Consider the following 12,488-nt stretch of genomic DNA (forward strand, 5'->3'; position numbering starts at 1 on the left):
TTCAACATTTTCTTTTTATTGGCTTAAATGATCTTACCATTATTTTTAAGTAACCGAAGTTATCTGATAAGTATTGAGTTTATTGGTAGTTTATAGTTGAGCACTATATTTCTCGATTCTGATTTAGACATAGGAGTTTAATATATCTTGTATTTTATACAGTAGAGGGAGAATTTAAAAAGCTAATGAAAGATTGTTTTACCTTACATGGTTTTTGAAGATGAATTATTATATGAAAAATGTTGTAAAACAAATGGGCAAACAAAATTATCCAAACAGTTAAGAAAATATTATTAAGTTAGTTTCAATAAATGATAAAAGGAGAGGTGTCATGTTTGCTAAGTGCTTATGATGTATCAGCCTACTGTTATCTCAGGTCAGTAGATATGAAAACCACGGTTTGCCCAGTGTTACTGAACTGATACAGTGTGGGGATGTCAAATTGAACTGATGCAATTGAAAAGGCTAAGAATGAATTTTGGGATAGATGACAAACAATAAACTACTCTTTCAGGGTATTACATAGTTTTATGCCATAATATATCAGCAGTGTTAGAGACGTTCTCATGTGTTCTTTTTAGTGGTAAAAAAGTGCTATTTATCTCTTTGATCATGCGATCAGTTTCATTGTGTTGCCTATTTTCATTCAGAAAGAGGGTATGAACTAATATCCACATTGAGTTATGATTTAGACCTGAGTACGCTGATAGGAAATTTATCAGTTGCCTGTGTGTGATAGTATTTAGAATAAATATTGCATTCATCTGTGATACTGTACCTACTGCATTTTCTCATAAGCTTTATTTTGTCTTTTCAAGTTTGATGTGGTCCAGCATGAACAACAGATTTACAGGGAAATATCTAATATAGTATTAAAGAAAAGTATATGTGATACTGTAACCTTTTCATTCATTGTTTTCAAAATGTTAATTACTAAATTTCCCAGAAATGATTTTTAAAGGGAAGTGCATGAAAGGGATGGATAAATCATATTTGGGGGTGATTAATATAGCAAGTGGAAAACAAAAGTAGAATGCATTTGTATAATTTCCTGCTTCTTCATTTGGAGGTGCTTGTTAAACACCAGTTGAAATTCAGACAGGGCAAATCGAGTTTGTAAGTCTAAAAACTACTAGAAGTTTAGGTTTTATATTGACATAAAATTTTATATTTATATTTAGTCTGAAGTGAGTGAGCTTGCTATATCTCGCTTAGTTCCTACCCCATCCTCATTCCTCACCCCATGCTGGTATTTTGTCTCCTTGTCCATATCACAAAATGACCGATCAGTCTTAGCACACCACCGGTGGAAACGGTCTTCAGAGATTCATTTAAACAAGCACATTGCTACTGGGATGTGCTTTAGTTTTGGATATTTTTAACTTTGTTTTGGTGCAATAATAAGCAATAAAGCAATAGAAGAGGGAAATGGATGAGAGAGAGATGAGTATTGCGGACTCTAAGAAGACATTCTTGTTGGTAATACTTTCTTTAAAAATGAGTCCAAGGGAATATTACCATAGTGGGGATTTCACCTTTTTGTTTTGTTTTGTTAAGCCTTGATATCAGATATCAGAATCAGTGTGTGAGTTAATGGGAACCACTTGAGTCGTTAGCCCTCAGTATTGAGAGTCCATAAAAGTGAACTCTCTGAGTCTAGACCCTCTGTATAAGTGAAGTACTATGTTTTATCTCAGAATTTCTTGAATTTACTATTGACAAGAAAGCTTCCGAGCCTGTAAATGATGATGATTGTTGTTGTTACTAAGTGGCATAGATGAGACGGGAAATAGTGGATTAAAGTATGTGTTCAATCAACAGCAAGGTGAGATCTGTTGAAAATGTTGTGTTCTCTGGCCTGAAAACATTTTCACATCATTGTTTGAAGTGTCTTCAACGTACAATTTGAACATTTGTTGGGGTACAGTGCTTATAGTTCAGTAAGCTCAACGTGTTAAGTTCTATGTCTGGGTGATGTTGTGCTGTACAGTAGTAATTTTGTAAATTATTTATAATAAAGGGAAAAGCACTGGAGAAAAGATCTGTTTACTGCTCCCAGTTTTACAACAAGGGGACGCTGTTTGCAGTTTCAAAGTAGCTTCAGTAGTTCAGTAGTTGAGATATTTCGTCTCCCCTGCCCCCCTTCTCCGACATCCTGTTTCATCACAAATATTTATCGTTTTATTCATCGGTCCTCTACCCGCCTTGTGGGCTCTTGTGGTTGCTGTCACCCTGCCAGGAGGCTGGGGAATGCCTATCCACAAGCAGCAGGGGCGTCTGGCTAGGGTGCTCAGAAGGTCCTGAGCATCATGCTCTCAGCATTGCTGTGCCATTGAGCGAGCCTATTTAAATAGTTTCCAGAAACAGCAATAACAGGCACCACTGTTGCTAGTCATAGTGAAAATATGCTTACTGTCTGTGGTAAGAAAAAACTGAAGTGTACAACATTTGAAGATCTCATTCCGAAGTGTTCTGGAAGCATCGAACTCAAGGAAGAAAAATTACTATCTAAACAAAAGTACTGTTTAAAAAGGCCAGTCTGTTGGAGTGGTTGGTTAACAGTTTTGAAGAATGCTTTGGTTTGCCTGAGAAGTTTATTTGGTATTAATTAGCTAGTCACTTTAAAAATATTTAATACAATACAAAATACAACGTGATATATATACTACCATAACATAGTATACCATGACACCCTCTTACTTGTTTCAGACGAGACTGAATTTTGTAGCCTGGGATTGTAAGTTTTGGGGCAGAATACCACAAAGGTGAGGTTCCCATGATATATTACATTATATTAGAAGGAATGTCATGTCAACATGCCTTGTCACTGGTGATGTGAACCTTGATCCCTTGGTTGAGGTAGAGTCTACCAGGTGTTTCCACTGTAAAGTTACTACTTTTCTCTTTTTATATTCTATTCTTGTGAAGTCAGCACACACTTAAGAGGAGAGAAGCTTTATCTCTTGAAAACAGGAAGTATCTACATATTTTATTAATCGATTAACTTTGGTATGGACTCATGGATATTTATTATTTGGGTTATCATCCAGTGCCATGGCTCTTTATTTCGTTGCTCATAAACTATTTTCCAATTCTTAAAGTTTTATTTTGCTGAGCACCCTGGTATTATGTGTAGCTTGGTGCAACATCTTACCCACCGGTTTTGCCTCTCCCTCCTCCACACATTGACACTCTCATTTGTCAAACCAATAGATTCCGTTTTGCTGCTCTGGTTGACATTAAGGTCATTTTTATTTTCATAGTCAAGTTGTGATATATGCACTGTAGGAGGAGAAGTTGTAATATAGAACTTCTTGTCAGTAGATTGGTGAATTTACCTGAGAAATTGAGGCTCACCATTATAAGAATGTGTGACTAGGACCGAAAGATTTCCAGGTAGGAAATCAAAATAATTTTCTTTAACTCCTTTGCACTCGATTTTGCAGAAATCAAATCACCAATTTCTTAGGAGATGCAAAATCCAAAAAAGAATGGTGGTATAGATATTGAGGTCGTTCTAGGAAATCACTTCGGTTTTCTTTTTTTAGATTCCTTTATTTGATTTCCAAACAATAGGGTAATAACTGAGCTTTGAAATGAGACCCAAGAGGAACCTGAAGAAGTATATCTATGTTTGCAAAAGTATTGCAGATAAGATTTTGATTCTTGAAGCCTATTTGAAAAGTAATAATCAGAGTACAAATACTGTTTAGATTTATCATGTCAGAGAAGCTAGCAACTGGTTATGGGGTGTTTTATGTGTTTCATAGCGTATTTATTAGATATGGATTGATTTGTATTTTGCATTTCTCATAACCCCCCCTAGATGTGACCATTTACAAACTCCATCAGAAAGGGCAGGCGTGGGAAGAGCTCACGGATCATATACGCACTCAAGTTTTGGCATACCAATTTTACAATGACAAGAGGCAGTTTGCCAGCAGCTTCCACTGTGGTGATCTTACAAGGAGTAAGTTAAAAAAAAAAATGGAGTTTATGTAGCATGTGAAAACAAGCAACTGAAAATCTCAAATACGAGTGGAGTTAATATTATGCAGTGATTCTTACTTCTGCTATTAGGAGTATAAAAGCAGTGTGATCCTTGCATCTAAACTACGGAGGTTTCAGCTCCATGGCAACACAAAGAACCTGTGCTGTCAGAGGGTGTGTGCACACAAATGCATTCAAAGCACAGGGTTGGGAGTGAGTTTGGGAGAAAATAAACCAACCCGCCAACACTTGCCCACACATTTTTATGTGTGTATTATAATCAGGCCTTTGTGCAAGGAGGCCTGGTAGAAGTTCGCGTCAGCTGCCCTCTGGATCTTTTTCATGGTCCAGCCACCGTCACCCACCTCTCTTCTCTCTCCAGAAAGGAAGCCAGTAAAGGCAATTAAAGAATGCCACTGCTTTCTCTCTCTTCTTGGAATGTCAACACAGTCATTGCTTTTCTGTCTGTCTCTGAGGGGCATTTGGCTGCTTCTTTCCGTAGTCGTATTCCAGGGAGGGGAGGGCCATTAGAGTGTAGCCTTCACGTAGTGTAGAGGCTGGTGAGAGCTGTAGTTAGCTTTCTTCTCTGTGGGAGGAGAGCTTTCTGCAGGTCATCTGATGTCCTGCCTTGTACTTAAGTACCATGTGGCCCAGGGTGGTGTGGAGTGATCGGTGAATCAGGTATTTCCTGCCTACGCTTTCTTGGCCTCTCACTCAACTCTCAAACATCAAGTTTCTTCTCTCACTATGCTTGGCAGCCATACTCGTCTCCATCAATCCCACCAGTCCTTTGCTTACTTTCTTCATTTGGAAGAGACAGTATCACTGCTTGGCTATTTATATATCAGTGTTCTTGTCCTGCATCTTAGAAATAAGAGCACAATCTGAAAAATGTTTATTGTTTTCTATTTTCCAGTTTAGCTGATCCAAAGATAACTGGAATGTTCTGCTCTATACTGGTTAGCTCTCACGATAATCTCTAATAAGTCTTAGACCATTTCTGTTGCATATAAAACTCGAGGTTGGGTATCCATGGTTATCTCCACTAGATTCAGGGGTTAGGGATTGAAGAAGTATCCTATTCAATACAGACCTTTACGCTTTCCCTTTCACTGCCCCCAGCACCCTGGGTGGCTCTGGTGGCGGTAGGAGGAGATTATTGATGAGAGGGCAGGGAGAGAGAGGGTATTATGTTCCTGAGGACACTGGCACAACAGCTAAATGTTGTTTTCAGCTAACACTCTGAGCTACACTCCTGTAGAGTGTACAGAGAGAAATGACCTATTCCTGCCCCATTGTTACTGGTTGGAACATTCTCTTTGGATTTACTTTTAAAACTAAATTATCTGCAACTAAGATTACATGTACATACACAGTTGGTTTCATTTATGTATTCACTTGTTCAAGTGTTTTTGACTTACTATTGTGTGCTGGCCCGAGCATGCAATAAAGAACAGGCGTGTGTCTGCCCCCGAGGAGCTAATGGTTTAGAAGTGAAGACTGCAGTCTGTAAAAATTTGCAGCCCATTTTGAAAGGGGTTATAAGATAAGGATGCACAAAGCTTAGCTGTGACATGAAAGTGATGCAGCAGCTTTGCTTGAGGAGCTTGACAGAGAAGGAAATACTTGAGCTGCATCTTGCAAGAGGGGTGAGAGTTTGCCTGGTAGGCAGCACAGGGAAGGGCATTCCAGGGGGGCAGAGCCTTGGCATGCAAGGGCCCAGAGACGTGGAGACAGCAAGGTGCATTTGTGAACAGCAAATCTTCATGTGGCTGGATTACGGGGTGGGAGGAGGAGGAGTAGAGTCACAGGGAAGGATCTGGAGAGCTTGGCAGCCAACAGGACAGGTCAAGGAGGCTATGCCATGAGGCTAGGTTTAAACTCTGTCCTGGAGGAAATGAGGAGGGACATGTGCAGATTTGCATTTCACAAAGATCTCTCAGGCAGCACCATGAGAATGATTTAGAGGAAACCAAGCCTAGATTTGGTAGACATGGTGTGCAGACAACTATAATAATCTTCAGAAGGCAAAAAAAAGGCTTGCGCGAATGCTGCAAAATTCAGAATAGTGAGCACAGGATGGATTATCAAGCTTGGGAAAGCGTACTTAGTGACTGAGTCAGTGTGAAGGGTGAGGGAGAGAGAACACAATTCCCAGGACTGCAGCTTGGGTGACCAGGTGGGTAGCGATGACATTGCCTAGGATGAGGAAGATGAGCAGGCCTTTGAGAAAGGCAGTGACCTACATTTTAGATTTGTTATATCCGTAGTCCTGTGTGGTCTGTGGAAAGCTTCCTGGCTTTGGGATAAGAAAGACCTGAGTTTCGTTTTTACTTCTCCAACTTATGACAGTGTATTCTTAGGCAAGTTACTTAACCTCTGGGATCCTTTGTTTCCTGATCTGTAAAGTGGGGTAATAATTACTAACTTGCAGGCTGTTTGTGATAGGTAAAAGAGATAAGCTATGTAAACCTCCTGACTCAAAGCCAGTTCTTAAATAAAGGGCAGATGATTATCACTGCAGCGTGTGTAGGCAGATAGCAGGACCTGGAGCCCAGGGCAGAGGCTGAACATGCAGACTTCAGAGTCAAGAGCATGAAAGAGAACGGAGTTAATCGGTGGGGTTGAGGTGGCGTGCTCATTCATTTGTCAGAATCATTTGCTGGGAGCAGGTGTGTGCCCAGCTCTGTGCAGGAACCAGGGCAGCCTCAGGATCTTAGAGTCTATCGCATGAGATAGAAAAGGAAGTCAAGAGTGTTTTGAATAACAATAAGGTCTGGGACAAATCAATACATCCAGACTTCTTATGGTGTATTATACGTATACAGAAAAGGATGTAGACAGTTTGATGAACTTTCGGAGTGACTAGCACATCAAAACCCAGAACGTTACCAGCAGTCCAAGAGCACCTCTCTTGCCTTTTTCCAGTCATAGTAAAACGCAACGGTAGCTACTGTCCTAACTTTTAAAACCGTGTATATTAGTTTTGCCTATCTTTGTATTTTATATGTACAGAATCATACGCTCTGTTTTCTTTTGTGTCTGGCTGATTTCACTCAATGGAACGTTAGTGAGATTTATTCGTGTTGCTTGTAACAATCATTCACTCTCATTGCTATATTGAGTTCCATCGTCTGAATATGCTATAATCTATTCATTCTACCATCGACGGATTTGGGTCACTTTTGGGGTTTGGCTTTTACAAATAGTGCTTCTGTGAATATTATAGTACACGTCTGCTGGGTATTGCTGTTGGGGTGGAATTGCTGGATCCTGAGGCTGCATATGTTCAGCTTTAGTAGTTAGTGCCACATGCCTTTAGAAAGTGGAGGTGCTGGTTTGGGTTCCCGCTCACGATGCATGAGGGTCCTGGCTGCCCCCACTGTGCTGTGGTATTTTCATCTTACTCATTTTGGCCACTCTGGTAATTGTTTAGTGATCTAAGCCTTGTAGTTTTAACTTTCATTTCTCCAACGATTAATGAAGCTGGGCCCCCTTTCCTATGTTTTTTGGCCATCAGATGCTCTCTTTTGTAAAGTGCCTGTTGCAGCATTTTGTCCACTTTTCTATGGAGTTTTCTGTCTTTTTGCAGCATCGATGTTAAACAATGAGAATTATTATTGAGCACCTACCAGAAACTATTCTAGCACTAAAGTTAGAGAACAGAACAATATAGCCATGCTTTATGATTTGTGAAGTTTGTATCTTGACCATTCTTCAAAAAGCTTGGCTGTGCATAAGAGGAGCGAGATGAGAGTGGAAGAGGTAGGACCCAGAGAGCATTTTTGTATTGGTGTGAACCTATTTATATATGCTAGCAAGATGGAGCCATCGGAGACGGCAAGGTAGAGGATATAAAGGAAAGATGATAATGGATTGGGCATTCTCCTGGAGTGGCCAGGGTGCTCTGAGCTCTAGAAAGGACTGATTGGGGCAGAAGGACGCATGCTACTAAGCTTATGGCTAGAAACTGTCATTGAGGAAAACTTTCTTGGAAACACTCATTATTTTGTTGATTTTTTGTGTGTGTGTGTGAAGCAGAAAGCAAGTTAATTTGTCTGGAAAAACTGGATAATATTGACGAAAACGGGGGACACCTGGAAGTGTCTCTGGAGGAAATGGGGGCGTGTGCTGAGCAGAGCATTGTGAAAGGGTAAGGCTGACGTTCAGAGGGCTCTGCAGAAGTAGCTTGGTCTCCGTAGTTGGTGACTTTCCCCAGCCACTCTGAGCAGGTGACATAAGAACAGAAAGGGCAAGGATCCAGAGTTGGGTGCTTTTTAGGATGGGTATGAAGGACAAGGGGACAAGTTAGTTGGGATGCTTGCAAGGGAAATGGCAAAGTGGGTCACAATGGGATCTAGGCAGGATAGTGAAAGCATCCTAGAGGGAGGGTGGGGCGGGGAGGGAAAGAGAAGAGGAGGAAGAGGAAGGGGAGAAGAAGATGGTGAACTGTTGGAAGGGAGGGGTTGAGGAAATGAGTGTCTCCTTGAGGTTGAAGAACAAACAACAGGGTGTGAAGGTGACAAGTTAGGTGAAGTGACAAGATTGACTATAGTAATCTGAATTCTCTGTCAGGTTTTATGGACAATAATCAAACATTTAAGCAAATAACCTCTCAAAATAGGTCACATTTTAAGTTTTAGCTTGTCTCCTGCATTACTAGTAAATAAATATTTTTAATTGAATGGGAACTTCTAATGAAGTTTCATTTAAGCATTTTCCTCTCACATTAGCCATTAGTTGGTTCAATAAAGTGGTGTTTGATAATGAGGGTTAATGGAGGGACCCAAATGGTCAGGGTTTACACTAACATAGAACACTGGAAATAAAGCTCTGTTGCTTCAGTAACCTCAGCTGAAACAGGCTGGGCACGTTTATTTAAGCAGTTATCTTTGGAGGCCTCATTTGATCCACACTCTGTTCTCTAGTTCTATTTCCTCATTGCTACACATTGAAATAAATAATAGAGTATGTTAAAATCTTTGGTTTAAATTTAGTCCATAAAATGCCCCATATTTCGTGACACTCTTGGCTGAAGTCTAGAGAGTGAAGTTTATGTTTTCATAAAACTAGCATATACATATTTCTAAATGAAAAAGCCTTCAAGAACCACCTACAGGAATTGGCAGATTGAAAATCTTACGATTTATCGCAATATGTAGGGAATTTACCTCAGCGACTTGCTGAAAAACGTAGATTTGGAGGCTGAGCCCTGGTAATGATGTGGCTTGTCCAGAGACTCAACTTTGAGAAACTTACTGTTAAGCTTCTAGTTTTGGAAGCTTGCTATTGTCCTGAGTGCCACCCTACATCATTTTGACCAAGAAACAAAGTAAATAACAAGAAATGGAAAAAAGATGAGAAAAATAATATTGAAGAAGGCAAGAAAAGAGACAAGAATTTAAGCCCTAAAGCAATCTCTCTATAGATTTATTTTAAAAGGTAAATTTCAGTTTATCTTTTAAGGTGATGTAGGGTCAAGATGATGTCTGAGGACAGTGTCTGGTGTACATGTATGATCACGGGGACAGTGTAGTAGAATGGTACGAGCACACACTCTGGATGCCAGAGTCCCTGGGTTCAAATTACTGTGCTGCCACGAGCTAGTTGTATGCTTTTGGGCAAGTTAACATGATTCAATTTCCTCATTTATGAAATAAGAATAATGTTAGTGCCTACTCAGAGAATCGTTACCAGGAATAAATTAGTAAATGGAAAGCCCTTGGAACAGTGCAAGGCACACTGGACACTCAGTGAGTGTTATCTTGAAACATAACTTCTATTATGAAGTTCTGTTAAAAATATCTAAAATTTTAAAAAATGTATTATTTAAAATGGCGACATATATGTGATTTTATAACGTTATAGTTCTCTTAAGTCTTATTGAATTCAAGTCAGTGAACACCTACTCCTAAGTGCAGTAAGGTACCCCAGGTTATACAGTGATAAGTAAGACATGGCCTCTGACCCTTGAACACTCGAGCTTTGGGAGATTGTCTTGGCTTTCTTCGGTAGGTATTATGCTATGTTGGGAAATAACATAGAAGTTAATTGAAACTATATTTTGCAACACAAGTAAAAGACAATGCATGGACAGAAGGGGATGATAATAATATGTCATGCCTTGATATATGACTGAGCATAACAGATTACTCAAGAAAAATGCTTGTATTTTTCCAAAGCTGGATATAGTAAAATGGATGGAACATGGATATGACATCAAAAAACACGGGTATTCAAATGACAGACAACTCTCCCATTTACTGTTTATGTGACTATAGGCAATTGATTTAACCTGTGCCTCAGTTCCATCACCTGAGAAATGGGCACATAGCCACCTTGCTGGGTTGTTAGGATGATTAAATGAGCTGATGTTTGTGAAAATGCTTTATGAACTATAAGATGTTAGGCATTTGTGTAGGTTTATGGTAACTTATATAGGATTTGTGATTTTCTGAAGATCTGTGGCCCAGAAGTGAATACCTAGAAGAATGTAGTTTAAATGGTGCTACAGAGAACTTTATCATTCTCTGTAGAATTATCTGTCGACCAATAATGGATGGATAACTTGCGGTAGAGATTAGACCAAAAAAAATTCCTAGCTGTCAGGTGAGACAGGGTAGAGAGGTTCCATGACTGACCTCAGGGCACAGTTAACAAGTTGTGGAGTATAGCTGGACCTGAGGGTTGTTCCCATGGCTCTCAGGCTGTTCCTCTGGCTGTTTCTCAACTGAGAGGAAGGAGGAAAGGCTTTGAAGTCAGACCAGTCCCTGCTCTGTCACTTACCAAACCTCCGTGAGTCTCATGGGTGAGTCTCATGGAAACGCTCGCCTGGCAGAATTGTGAGCACTGGACATGCTATCCGTATAGTACCTGCTCAACAACTAGCTGTTACATCATTTTCCTTACGATGATACGTTGTCAAAGTTCAAGGCAAATGGAATTGCACACTTGCTGAATTGGGAATACGGCGGATAAGAGCAACTGTTTTCCTGGGGGTTTCTTTGTGCCAGGCGCCTTTACAAATATATTGCATGTATGATGATCTCATGTACTCTCTGAAACAACCTGGTGATGTAGATACTATGGTTATTGCCACTGAGGCTCGGGGAGTGTAACCAACCTGCCGCAGGTCACCCAGCAAGTTTGTGGAGGAGCAGGTTTACAAACCTGAGTGTTTGTGACTCCAAATCCCACTTCCCTTGCTGCTGGATTATTCCCGTTCCTTCTTGGCCAGTGTAGGGAGGCGGGACAGAGAACGAAAGGACTAATTGTCTCATGGGGATTGGTTTTTGAATAGGGCAAGTATTTGCTTTTGGAATCTTGACCATTGCTGTAGACACTATTGGAAGGGGCCTGTACTTACCCGTCATATAACTTCTGAGTACGTTATGAAGCCTCGCTGAGCTCCGCTTTCCTTTTTTGTACAATGGAATAATTATACTTCTAAGGGTTGTGGTGAGCATTTAAGCGGGATGATAACTGTGGAGACCAGTCCAGGCAGCCGTCTCCAGCTCTAATCTCCACTCCCCACTCCCTTCTTAGGTAGCAGGCTTGCACTGAGGACAGAGCCGTGGGGAATGCCTGCTGTCCTTTTATGTTTTAAACCGATAGAATACTGTGTTATTCAGCATTCCCTTGTAGTAAACTGATGATGTTATATCAGAGGATATATGATTGACCCCTTTGGAAAGGCATTAAAATATTTGCTCATGTATCTTCTCATTTATCTATTATATGCTTTTATGAACCTCATTGAATGAAGATAGGTCCTTCACATCTGTCTTGTCATTGATTTCCATTCAGTGTCTGGACACGTGTACTTCAAACCCAGTCCCTTTAAGAACCACTAGCCTTCAGCAAAAATAACCTAGAGCAGCTCAGGTTACTGCCAGACTCCAAAGACTCTTCAGGGGGTCAGGTTGCTTATTTCCCTGACACCTCAGCAGAGATGTAGGAAGAGCTTTGTCTATGCCAGCAGAGGGGGTATGCGTGGATTTGTGCACACAAGTCCCCAGCCTTAGTCAGGTGCTCTCAGCTATGACTTCTGGATTTGCCCCCTTCTTTACGGTGAGAAAATTCTTGGTTGGGCCACTTAAATAGCTTTAAATTAATTGTAAGCCCATTCCTGGACCTGGGTGCAAGGCTTGTCTTTCCCATCAACCTTGGCTTTTGTACTGTTTCTTTGAAAAATAAAAATATAAAGGATAGATATCAAAAGCCATCAAGCCAAACAAGGATCTCCTATGCGAAGGGTGAAAGTGTGGCAGTGCAGTGAGAAAAGGTCATGTGAGGACACCCCTTTTCCCCCAGACCCCTGTGCCTGCACATGCCTGTCTCGGCCAGCCTTTCTTGTAGAGGGATGTTTTTACTGGCTGGACACAGCCAAGAGCTCAGAGAACAAACAGGGCATAAACAGGGCCTAAGGCTCTATAAAGATAAACAAACAAACAAACAGAATGAACTCCTTAATTAGGTCCACGTAGGAGGCATTACAG

The sequence above is a fragment of the Propithecus coquereli genome, unplaced genomic scaffold, assembly GCF_000956105.1.
Source record: "Propithecus coquereli isolate 6110/MARCELLA unplaced genomic scaffold, Pcoq_1.0 Scaffold48, whole genome shotgun sequence".
In the NCBI taxonomy this organism is placed as follows: Eukaryota; Metazoa; Chordata; class Mammalia; order Primates; family Indriidae; genus Propithecus; species Propithecus coquereli.